Below are 12,756 nucleotides of genomic sequence, written 5' to 3' on the forward strand. Positions count from 1 at the left end.
TTGCTCCATAGTGTTTCATTTTGAGACTGTACCACAGTATATTCATTCTAGTGTTAGATAGCATTTGAATTATTAAGGATCTGAGAGTCAGAAGTCACAGAGCTCATAAGTGGACAAACATAGATTCTAGTCAAGGTCTAATTTCAAGCTCTCTTTTTAATTGCTACATTAGTCTAAAAATAAGTTACCAAAGACGACATCTACACAATCTAAACTAAAACTATTTAATCCTTAAAATAAGCAAGAAAATGAAACTACATCAGAATAGACTTTCTGTATTTTCCCTAACTTGGTAAATGCAGGTTAAGGACTCTCAAGTGAGACAGACTGAGAAATAAAATCAGTGAAGCTGTGTAAGTTTGCGGTGGTCTTCCCTTTCCCTCAAGATTGATGGAATCTGAAAACTGGTGTTAACTGAAGTTTTATCTCATTCTTCAAATTGTCAGGGACCGAAACCAATTGCAAAGTTTGTGTGCTGCACAAAGATGCCCAGTCAAGGGAATTTTAGGAACTGACAGTGCATTTTCTAGGAGTCAAGCCTTGCACTCAGGAAGCTAAGTCTGTGCAAGGGAGAATCTTGGGGGACTTTTTCCCCCCCAAGTTTACACAAAAGCCCTGGTAGACAGGGTCAGGTCCAGCTTAGCTCAGATCCTGTAAGTTCCCTCTGGGACAATGGTGGGTCCCCAAGGGAGAGCCTGGACAGTTTACTCGTGGGTGAGCTTGCAGCATGCACTGCTGGCAGGTGAGCAGGAGCATCTCTGCTCCCGGGTCCCACTGTGACGTTGCTCAGCTTTGGCTCTAGTATAAACAAGTGTCATAATGTGCATGATGTTTTAGTGCCATAATTCATTTGGCACCAAATTTGAGAGCATAGACTCTTAAAATCTGATGAGAGTTGTGAATATATTAATATTACCACCCTTTACATGTTTTTTACATACTTGCACAATTCTGCATGTATTTCGGGGGACTCAAAATCTAGTGAATCCATCCCATGGACCCTGTGAACCCTTGGTTCATAACCCTGGCTTTAAGATTTTATCTAACATACAGTAAAGGAATTGCTTCCCTCATAGCTCAGTTGGTAAAGAATCTGCCTGCAATGCAGGAGACTGGGGTTTGATCCCTAGGTCAGGAAGATCCCCTGGAGAAGGAAATGGCAACCCACTCCAGTATTCTTGCCTGGAGAATTCCATGGACAGAGGATCCTGGCAGGCTACAGTCTATGTGCTCACAAGAGTCAGACACAGCTTAGCAACTAAACGACCATAATAAAAGAAAAATAGAGTTTTAATGTAAAGAAGCAGTACTAGGAAATGGTGATGCTTAGCCTTTGAATGTGCTTTGTATAAAAGAAGCTCTCTTCTCTAAAAGAAATTACATAAAATTAAATGAAATTAAATAGTATTTATGATTAGCTCAAGAAATATGCTTTAATAGATCAAAGTGTAATGCAAGGATACAACCATTTATATAACATGTTCAATCCAGGGGATAATTGGAAGTCATATATTGTAGGGAAAAAGCAAAATGGGAAGAAGTGATATTTTGAAATTGTGTACTTAAGTGTGTACCTACCCAAATGTCTATGAATAACTAGTTTTTCACTGTTTTAATAAATGTGGAAAACCGCTAACAGACTAGCAGTAAGGTTATGCCTTTACTTGGCTTATACTCTTAGAGTTTTCTGTTTGTAGCCCCTGGAATCCAAACTGGGAGAGGAAAAAGGGTAAAATAATCCACCAAGGAAGTGATTAGATTTCTGAAATCTACATTTTCCCCTATTTTGTTGTCCCTTATAGGAAAATAATTGATAAGTTTTGGTTTATGGGTAACATTCTACTAAGCACTTTTAAATATCAAGTATTTTAAGATAAGTACATATAACCTTGCAAATTGCAGTCACTTTTTTTGTCCTCGTGAAATGGTCTGGAGGTGGTCAGTGCTCTTAGTGACTCTATTCTCTGGGTTAATAGGGGTAATTTTATTTACAAATGACCTCCATTCAGGTCCCTTCTGATAAGGTGATTTTAAACATTCTGGATTGAGACTTAAAATGGAGAGGTAGTTTTTCCTATGCTGAATATTCATTTCAGCTTTAAACCACCAGTTTCATTTTCCCAGGAATTTAAGATACAAAGTTGAAATAGAGAGGCTTTTCTCTGACCCATTAATTAACTGAGACACTCTTACTGAAAAATTTTAATTGTGACTATTTTAAGACTTAATTTAGCAGGAAAGAAGCATTCTGAGCTATGCAAATAATTGATTTACAGAGTCATTTCTTAAGAGACTTGATATATAATGGTATCTACTGCTATATTCATAATAGGAAAACCTACTTGACAATTATAGCATCATTTAAATTACAAGGGCTAAAACAAAACTTTTGGTGCACTGTTATTTTGCTCATTCAATATTAATAAACAATGGTAATGCTGTTACTTTGAGTATTTCATTAAAAAACTTCAAAAGTATGAATTATCTGGAAGTTATGTCAGTCTGAATTAGTGAAAGTTCTGGAACATAAATTACTTTTAATGCATATCATCCCCTGATCTAAATTTTACAGTATAAGCAATTAGATTCAGCTTTAATAAATGTGGGAATTATTTTTAATCACACTAGAATACCAGCCCTGAATTCCAGTCTCCAGTTACATAGTATTTCTGCTGTTGATTATAAATGGGAGCTTCCAAAGTGCTGAAATACATCATTCTGTATAAAGGTAAATTTTACCTCGATGTATTTTTTCACATTATTACATAATGTGGAGCTGAACTTCAAACGACCCTGAATTATCAATTATTCTGATTTACTGGTTTCTTTATTACGTTTGAAGGGTCATCAGTAAGGTAATAAATTGTAATGCAGTGTTCCTAGTTAGGGAGTATTCAGAATCATGTGACTAAATCTTTCTGAAAAAGCTAGACTCTAGATCACTTTCAGTACACTTGCTGTCACCATGCACACACATCTGCAGGCATACACATGCCCTAGTGAAGTCTCTCAGTTGCACCTGCCAGATTCTGATGCCTGAACATTTAAAAATGTGTACCAATTTTAGCCTGTTCTCCTCCATCTTTTCTCAGTTTATAAGATACACTTCAATAAAAAGCAACACCCACTTGTTACTGGGACTGTTAGCAGGTTTTATTTAATAATAGAAGCTATAAATTCTTACCTCTAAGATATATATATATATAAGCATGTGTGTGTGTGACAAAGAGAGAGTACAGGTATATTTTAAACAAAGACTGTGTTGAGGGGACAGCATATGAATAGCAATAACTGAAAATAGTAAAACCTGAAGAGAGAAATGCAGTACAGGGATAGTATATGGATAGTGTATATAGCAATTGCAAAGTAGTTTTAAAGGTTTTAAAATTCGTCTTTAAACCTCTGTGTGCTGGTAGAAATTATCTTCCTAAAGTAATTGCCTCACTAGAAGAAGATGAATGATTCACTGACCAGGTACATGAAACACATTACTGGTTGAGCCGTGTCCGACTCTTTGCCACCCCATGGACTGTAGCCCACCAGGCTCCTCCATCCATGGAATTTTCTAGGCAAGAGTACTGGAATGGGTTGCCATTTCCTTCTCCAGGGGATCTTCCCAACTCAGGGATTGAACCCAGGTCTCCCGCATTGCAGGTAGATGCTTTACCGTCTGAGCCACCGAGGAATCCCAGGTTGACCCTCTTGGTAGAATGAATATCTAAACTGAGAACCAGAGTTACATTATGGGATCTGTGCCAATCCCATTCACTTCTGTAGCTTATGTTACTATGCTTATTATGACTGCGTTTATGTTCCTGTCCCATTTCTCTTTTCTGAGTTTCAGACATACTCATCCAACATCCTGTTCATGAATGTTCAAGAATCATCACCATGACCTTCCCTCCAAGACTAAACTCTTTAGCTCCTGCTAAAACCTGTTCCTTCTTCCCTCTTTACTATTTAATATATGGCATCACCATTACCTCATATTTATAAGCCACAACTGAAGCATCGTTCTTGGTCCCTCCACCCTCATTCTCATAGCCATATTCAATCAGGCACTGCACGCTGGTGGTGCTCTCTTCTAAATAGTTATCAAATCTTCACTGTTCTCCTTTTCCACTGCCTTAACCCATCTCAGGCCACCATTATCTCTAGCCTGAGTCAACCTCTTAATTGTCTTCCCTTCCTCCAGTTTTGTCTGCCCCCTCCCCAGTCCATTCTCCGTATGGTCATCTGCTTTTAGGACTTGATCATGGATGAGCTTATGAGATTGCTTCCCATTGTGACAATAAGCAAAAACTCGGGAGGGACAGAACATAGTGCACAAGGAAGGGCTGATTCTCAGAGAATGAAGGTGAAAAGGAGAGGACTAGGAGAAACCTCTTGCCACAAAGAACTATATACAGTGGTGCTGAAGTTCCAGACTCATTAAAATAACTGGGTTCAAATCATGACTCTCTTATTAGCCCTGTCAGTTCAGTTCAGTCAGTTCAGTTTCTCAGCTGTGTCCAACTCTGTGCGCCCCCATGGACTGCAGCACACCAGCTTCCCTGTCCATCCTCAACTCCTGGAGCCTGCTCAAACTCATGTCCATCGGGTTGGTGATGCCACCCAACCGTCTCATCTTCTGTTGTCCCCTTCTCCTCCTGCCTTCAAACTTCTCCAGCATCAAGGTCTTTTCCATTGAGTCAATTCTTCCTATCAGGTTGCCAGAGTGTTGGAGTTTCGGCTTCAGCATCAGTCCTTCCAATGAATATTCAGGAACTGATTTCCTATAGGATGAACTGGTTGGCTCTCCTTGCAGTCCAAGGGACTCTCAAGAGTCTTCTCCAACTCTTAGCCCCGTAACTGTGAACAACTTGCTTAGCCTTTGGAACACTGGTCTCCGCATCTATAAAATGAAGATAAATATAGAAATTAACTTATAGGACTGCATAGAAGACCAAGCGAATAACCTTGTAAGTGCTCAGAAAATATTAGCTGCTCCTATTACTTTTATTGAGCTTCCCAGGTGGCTCAGTGGTAATGAATCTGCCTGCCAATGCAGGAGATGCGAGTTCAATCCCTGGGTCGGGAAGATTCCCTGGAGGAGGAGGACATGGCTACCCACTCCAGTATTCTTGCCTGGGAAATTCCATGGTCAGAGGAGTTTGGCGGGCTACAGTCCATGGGGTCACAAAGAGTTGGACACAACTAAGCTCTCTCAGGTGTGCATGAACACACACATATCATTTTTATTTGCATACCATCTAGGAGGGAGATAGTTGAGGCAATGCCAGGAGACCTTTGAGTAGCCAAAGAGGAAGAACACAGCAAGCATGTCATGTAGCTTCTGCTGCTGGCATAGCCAGAAGTGGGAACCGATGTGGGAACAGAGGCACTGAACTGACTGTAAAGGGTGTGGCTCCTGAGCCTGTGCAGTTGACAGTTTATCCTAAGACAGACTTGGACTCAAATAAAAAAAAAAAACTTACATCAATTGTATAAATATTTCTGGTTTCCCCTCCCCCCCACACACACACACTCCAAGTCTGATTTGTCCAGATAACAGCTTAATTTCTTCCCATTCATCCTTGTGTAAAAGGCTATTTTTGCCTGGTAAATTATCATCGTTCCATTTGGTAGTCTTCAGGTATTTATTAAGTGTAGCAATGATACACTTATAAGGAATTGAAGCTAAAAGAAACTCTTAAGTACCAGTATCTAGTAAGGAGCATGTTCTACAGATGAAAATTCCGGTAAGGTATTGAGGATAGGATACAACTTCTGTATGCCCTGATTCAGCAGTCAGTCCTACAAATCAAGCATCAGTGATGAAAGGGATACTCTTGCACCGGAGCCTAGTTCCCTGTTTGGCTACTCCACTGGCCTCCAAAGGTGAGCTTTTTTCCTGTGCATATTGCCAGTGCTGTCTCTCTCTCGGAACTGGCTGGCCAAAGGTCAATAGAGCTCCCACACTTCTACTTCCTCAGGAGCTTTTGTAGTCTGAGAGCCTGCTCTGTTTGACCTCTTCTTGGCTATGCTGAGATCTCACCTGGCGGTGATGGACACGACAGCTCTGTCATTGCCCTGTGTAGACTTGCTATCAACCTTTAATATGGCGCTATTCAGTCCATTATTCTGACGCCCAGTTTACTTAAGTACAGTTATTACGAAGTTGAATTTATCTGATATGTTTAGGCTTTCACAAGCTTTCGTGTTCTTGGGGCTAAAGGCTGATAACTACCATTTATAGTGATAATCAGTTGTAGAGAAATAGCATCTTTGAAGATATTGCCAGAGAGCAACAGGCAAGATTTATTTGCACAGTGAAATTTTAATTGCCTTAGCTTTAGACTTTAAAGTTTTATTTTGAGGTCTGCCCTGCTCAGTCCTAAAAGAGCAGAGATTTGGCTCTGTTGAGAGTGCATAGTAAGAAGGGAATTGCAGTTGCATAATCCAGAGGTTAGCTCCAGCACATGTGCGCAAAACTGAAGGATGACTTTGTCCAGAGACCCTTGTATTTGGTGGGGAAGGGGTAAGAGTGACTGCCATATTTAGATATTCTCTGAGAGAAGTTATGACTTCTGAACTCCACAAGGGAAGAGTTTATAGCAGAAGCAATATGGAGCAAATGGCTCCTATGTGGCAGAAATGATGATGGGAGGAACTTTAGGGAAAAAGGAGAGGAAAAACTCTAAAATTTAAATATACTGTTAACAAAAAGAACTCATAACCCTAAAGCCTTATGAAATCTGCCTTCAACAAAGAACACAAAAGGAAAAAGGCAAAACTACAGAATGTTGTTTTTTTTTTTTTTTTTTAATCAATATGGGTATCCAGCTACATTGCAGACTCACTATAGTGTCGACCATTGCATCTCAGTGTTTGGTGAGTTCATTTCTGTAAATATCGGAAGGACCTTGTTCTAACACTTTCAGTTATAACAAGGTCCTTGAGCGTCAAGTAGAGTTGAGCATTATGGTATGGCTTTCATATCATTGCAGAAATTTATAGAAGTGTCATAGTGATTTTTAAAAGCCTGTTTTTATTTTCCTTCCATGCTCCTTTTACTTCCAAGAATGATTCCATTTCAGTTCTTGTGGGTAAAAGTCCAAAAGTTACTGCCTTTGTGATTAATCTTATTTGAGAATCCTCTTCAACTACCCTGTCGTGAGTTGTAGAAAATTTGTGTGCAGTGAACTTGTCAAAAACAAACCACAGATTACTTCTGTGGCTCTTTTTGTTTCTAAAAACTGCTGAGTGCTTTAGTGCAAGCATCTTGCATTTAGAGAAAACATGAAATAAAAATGCATTAGCCAGAGGCCAGAATGGAACCTTAGTGCTGGTGTGCCTCTGCTGAGATAGTGTTGGATGCCAGTTGGCCAGACTCAGGAACATTTAGATTTTGTTTCTGAGAGGAAGCAGTGCATAGCCATAAGCCACATTAAGTTCATTAGGTGCAAATGCTACATGACACAGTTAATATGGTGACAGAAATAAACTCTTCAGTGACTCAATTCTAGTGGCACCAATTTTAACCAATTTATCAGACAATTGAGTATGTTCTGCACTTGGGATGGGTTTTAAAAATATGGTGTCCATTTTCTTGTTTGGCTTATTTGACTTTGCAGACCCAGTTTAGTTTGTGAAGATGCAGATATGTATTCACTAAGCATGTCAGCACTGATAGCTGGGGTTGCTCTCTTGCTGGTGTTTAAGGGAGGTTTTACTAACCAACCTAGGAATGCGTCTAGAAGGGGGTTTATGATGTGGTAAAGCCTCTAATGTGTCTTCGAGGAGAGTGTATGTATGTGTATATGTATATGTGTTTGCTTTCAGTAACCTGTATGTATGTAACCTGTATGTTTGTGTAAGAAACATAAAGGTTAAAAATTACCAGGCATAGCATCATACAAATTGGATTACAGTCATGTTTGTTAAGTGCTGAGATAAAAGTGTAATTTGTTTTGCAAATAATCACATCACCCGTGTAACTAAGTAACATTACATTCTGTCACTTAAAATTAATGCTCCTTGGAAGAACTACTTTATCAAAAGAAATCCCTGAAGTATGGTCCTTTTACTCCATTTTAAAGATGAGAAAACAGAGTAAGAACAGTATAGTAAGAAAACAGAGGAAGGAAGTACCATAATGGTGACTGTTCACACAGTCTGTCTTTTTGGATGACTACCTTTATGACTTAGGAAGCAAAGTGTTCAGTTCCCAACTACTCATTACTTACTTTTCTCTGGTTTTAACTGAATCTTTCAACTAGCTGATGTGGATTGCCAAGGCAGAGCAAAAACTACTCCTTGTGTAGCAACTCAGACAATACTAGATAAATATGCGGGTAAATCACAGCACCAGGCGATAGCTAGGGTTAATTAGTCCCAAGTTAGCGCTAGTTGTAGCAACTGATGCTGTGTTAAAAAGTGCAGGGGTACATATTGAACATGGATTGTTAAAAGGAAAAAAAATTGATCAAACGTATAGTCCTAAAACAAAATCTTGGTTAAAAAATAGGTTAGTAATGACATGGGTCAGACTGGTGTGTCTTTGCTAGTTTACATGACTACTGTCAAGGTCATTTCCACTAGGAAATAGATTAGATGGAGAGATGTCTGTTCCTTCTTCTTGGAAACCTAGATATTAAAGATATTTCACTCTCCTGACTGTGATTTTGGAATAGTTACATAAAATAAAGTCAACCAAAGGTAGCAACCAGCTTTCTTTAAGTACAATAGAAAGGGCGAGTCTGTATGAGCTGTTTTCGTCCTGGCTATGTTCAAAGTTTCAAATTCTTGTTGAAGGTATTTCTTTATACTGATATGTAAACACCCTCATCCAAGATTGACTTTTCCTCCCCCTTCATAAAACTTAGGAAATTATTTCGTAAGAAAAACTAGTATTAATTTCTAAAGCTAATGGACACTATTTTGAGGGAAGTAAGCATATCCTTACCTGTAGCATATGAATTGACTACCAAAATTGTTCCACGAATAACAGCAGGAATTCAGAAGAGAGATTTTTTTCTGCTGAACTTCTTGCCAAAGTCTAACTTGCCAACTCAGTTCCATATTTGTAATTCAGTGTAAGTTCATCCCATGGTTGTGAGTCAGGCTGATCCTAACTGGATTGCAGTGAAATTATTAGGATTGCTATGTATCAGATGTTTGTTAATCAAAATAAATAAAAAGAAGAAATAAATCGTTAGCAACTCATTTGGCTAAGCAGTTGAACCTTTTGAAAAATTCGAAATATACTTTATACTGCCACAGGAGACTGTTCTTAAATGAAGAGAGAAGCTGTTACTTAAGCACAAGGTAATGATGATAAACTGTAATTCTTAAAGATCATTTTATCCTCGGGAAATTATTTGAGAAGGCAGATCTTAATGATCGTCTTGCCTCAGGACTCATACACAGAAGTCTAAACAGTGTGCCTCAGTTTGCCCAAAAAAATATTATAAAACCAAGAATACCATAGAATTTCCTGATATTTCAATTCAGAATGCTACCAAAACCACATCTTCTTTCTCCCTTAACACTGTGAATAAAATGAATATCTCAAATGGTCCATCTGAGAATGAGCATGCAGATGAACGTATGTGTGTGGATGCACAGCTGGGTCCCTGCATGCACCGTTAGGAGTGGGTTGGGGATGCTGGGCTCTCTCTTCCATTTAAATGGCACTGGCTCTTGTGTCATCAGTTTCTCTGGTGCCCCTGGACAGAGTTCAAGATTGCAGGTGTGGGTTTACCCAGGCCCACTTTCGAGCTGGACTCTTCACTATGGGATCCCCTTTGGCGCCTTCCTGTCTATCACAGGGCTGGGCAATTCAGAGATCAAGTTAGATACCCAGCTGTGGCTTCATGCAGTAGAAAAAATATATTTTCTACAAAGTAGTAGAAGTTTAAAATGATGTGTTTATAAATTAGCAAACTGGCTTTCCATTTTATTTCTCACTTTCCTTATGTTAACACTTTTTGAGATTTAACATTCTTTGCCGGAAGCACAGTACCGGTACGGTGTAAAGTGGCAAGCTGCAGGAGCAATGGCAAAAATATAGATGCATGCACAATTGTTTTTTTAATTCTTAGATAAAATAGAATAAATTCAAGATTGAACTGTTTTGTAAATTACTGGTTTCAGGACTTCCATCCAGTGAAAAATGCCTGTCCTCCTGTCAGAACTAGAGGAGGGAGCTAAGCCATCTCCCCGTTCACCAATGGCTAATTAGGCTCCCAGGGCAACTGGTTGTGCATGGCTGGAAATCACTTAAGACAATTTTGTTTTATGTGCAAAAAAACAAAGCGAAAAGTAGTTTTGAGAAACCCAGGCCTTTTAATAGCTAGTGATATTAACCACCTGTTTACTGTGCTGATGTGCTTAAAAAAAAAATAAAAGAAGCATTTTGGGCAAATATTATAGCATCATATCCAAACAAGCTATTGAATCATAAAGTAAAGCCTGTGAGTTTTCTCTTAAGAAACAAATACATTTAAGAATCTGCTGTGACAAATCAATATCAAAATGGGCACAAAATTACAAGGACAAATAGAATGTTGTTTTTGACTGGTTTGTTTATATTGAAACTATATTATTTTATGTGAAGTATGTGTAATAGAGCATTAGATTTGAAAACTCGGTGTTGAATATCATTTCTGACAGCCTTTTTTAGGATCACTAAAATTCCAATAATTCAGTCTAGAATTGAAGTCGATTCCAGAGAAAAATTTAATATAGTCTGCTTGCCTGCCAGCTTCCACATAGTTTCTGAGCATTGAAATGGTTTGACACATTGAAATATAAAGTGCATTTGTCATATCTATTGGTGGAGTATTTTATGTGATCGCATCTAACAAAGATCAAGTTAGAGTAAAACTTACACTATTTTTTATGTGTTTGTGAAGAGGATTTTGTTTTATCTTGTTTTCTTTACAGTCCTGATTTGATTTATTACAAAGTCCAATAAACTATTCCTAGTAATAATAAAGAAACACGTTGCCTGAACTGATTTTGAATTGCAGTGGAACATCTCAATGTTACCATAGTCATTTGCTGTTTCAAAGACCCATGTGAGTTCAGGATTGTGTCATAGAAAGGGTCTATTCTCTAGCAAATAGAGATTGTGTAATTAGAGGAAAGCCTTTAAATCTCTTGAACCTCAGTTTTCTCATATATAAATAGGAGTGATATTAATAACTTTGCAAAGTTTTGGGCTTTTTTTTGTTAACTATTCAAGATGTTACATGTATAACCCTAACTCTATGCCTACTGTTGCTGCTGCTGCTTCAGTCGTGTCTGACTGTGCGACCCCGTAGGCGGCAGCCCACCAGGCTCCTCCGTCCCTGGGATTCTCTAGGCAAGAACACTGGAGTGGGTTGCCATTTCCTTCTCCAGTGCATGAAAATGAAAAGTGAAGGTGAAGCCGCTCAGTCGTGTCCGACTCTTAGTGACCCCATGGACTGCAGCCTACCAGGCTCCTCTGTCCATGGAATTTTCCAAGCAAGAGTACTGGAGTGGGGTGCCATCGCCTTCTCCACTATGCCGACTACAGAGCACTTACTCTCTAAAAAACTTTCTTATATCCATATGGCTTCTGGAAATTACATTCATAGAATGAATAGAATAAAATATGCAGAATATATATATATATATATATATATGTATCAGTATTCCAGGAAATATTGAAATGAGATTCCAGTACAGTTTATTTTTGTAAAATACTACATTAGTTATTGCAAAGATAACATGCTTTTCTAGTATATATTCGATCTTGGATACTTGCTTATATATTTGAGTATTCTGGGATTTCTTATGGTGAGGGTATAATGATAAAGTTGACTCTGTTTTAGATTATTTTACTGAACACAGATTAAACCGGGATGGACCTTTGTGTTATGCAGCAATGCTGTTTATGAAAGTATGAAAATCTCATGTTTATGTTCAGTCATGTACACATAACCTCTATCTGTAGTTCAGATATTGATTTTAATAGTTATAAATACAAGTAGGCAAATGTATAAATACAACTTGAACAGAAGACTATTTCTGTGTCCTGGCTAAGAGCTCCTAGTTGTAGTGTTTGACTGAAACTGTTAAACAATATATTATATTGAGTGAGGAGTCCTGTTAAGCAGAACTGATTTCAAGACACTAATCATTTAATATTCAATTTATTTAACAAATATGTTATGTGGAAACATATATGTTAAGATTACACACATGTATATATTTATTTGAATACTTAAAGATTAAATATTTTCATATTTAGCCTATAGGTTTTAATGTATGACTGATGTTTTATGATATGCCTATGTAATATAAAATGATTTGACAGGGTTGTAAGTTAAACATGCAATGAGTAGCCAAGACTAACAAGTCCCTGTGTGTGTTCTGCTGAACTCAAGTTCAACAGTGTTAACAAAAATTATGTAAAGAAGGTTTCCAGGTTGAAATAAGTTTGGAAAACCTTGAGTTAAGCCATTTTCTCAGTAGGATTTCTGAAAGCACCAAATTTTCTTGACATATTACAAGGTAATAGACCATGGGAGGGTTGTGATGTGCTGTTTCCTTAACCTTTTTTTAAGACAAAAAACTTTTCAATTTTTTGGAGTATCTTACAGCACTTACTAGGACATACTTTGGGAAACTGAAGTTTGAATGGAATGTGCTATATAAATTTCTATATCAGTAGATATAATCGGGTTGGGAGCCACCCCATCTTTTTGAATGGAGAGAAATTAATAAAAAAGATTAACTAGGTAC

The 12,756-nt window shown here is 38.0% G+C and overlaps 1 protein-coding gene across 9 annotated transcripts in view; it reads left to right on the plus strand.

Moving 5' to 3' along the window:
- Positions 1 to 12,756, plus strand: part of NPAS3 (neuronal PAS domain protein 3) — a 966,851-nt gene that overhangs the window by 168,857 nt on the left and 785,238 nt on the right. The gene's annotated exons all lie outside the window — the stretch shown is intronic.

Source organism: Ovis aries, chromosome 18 (genome assembly GCF_016772045.2).
Source record: "Ovis aries strain OAR_USU_Benz2616 breed Rambouillet chromosome 18, ARS-UI_Ramb_v3.0, whole genome shotgun sequence".
NCBI lineage: Eukaryota > Metazoa > Chordata > Mammalia > Artiodactyla > Bovidae > Ovis > Ovis aries.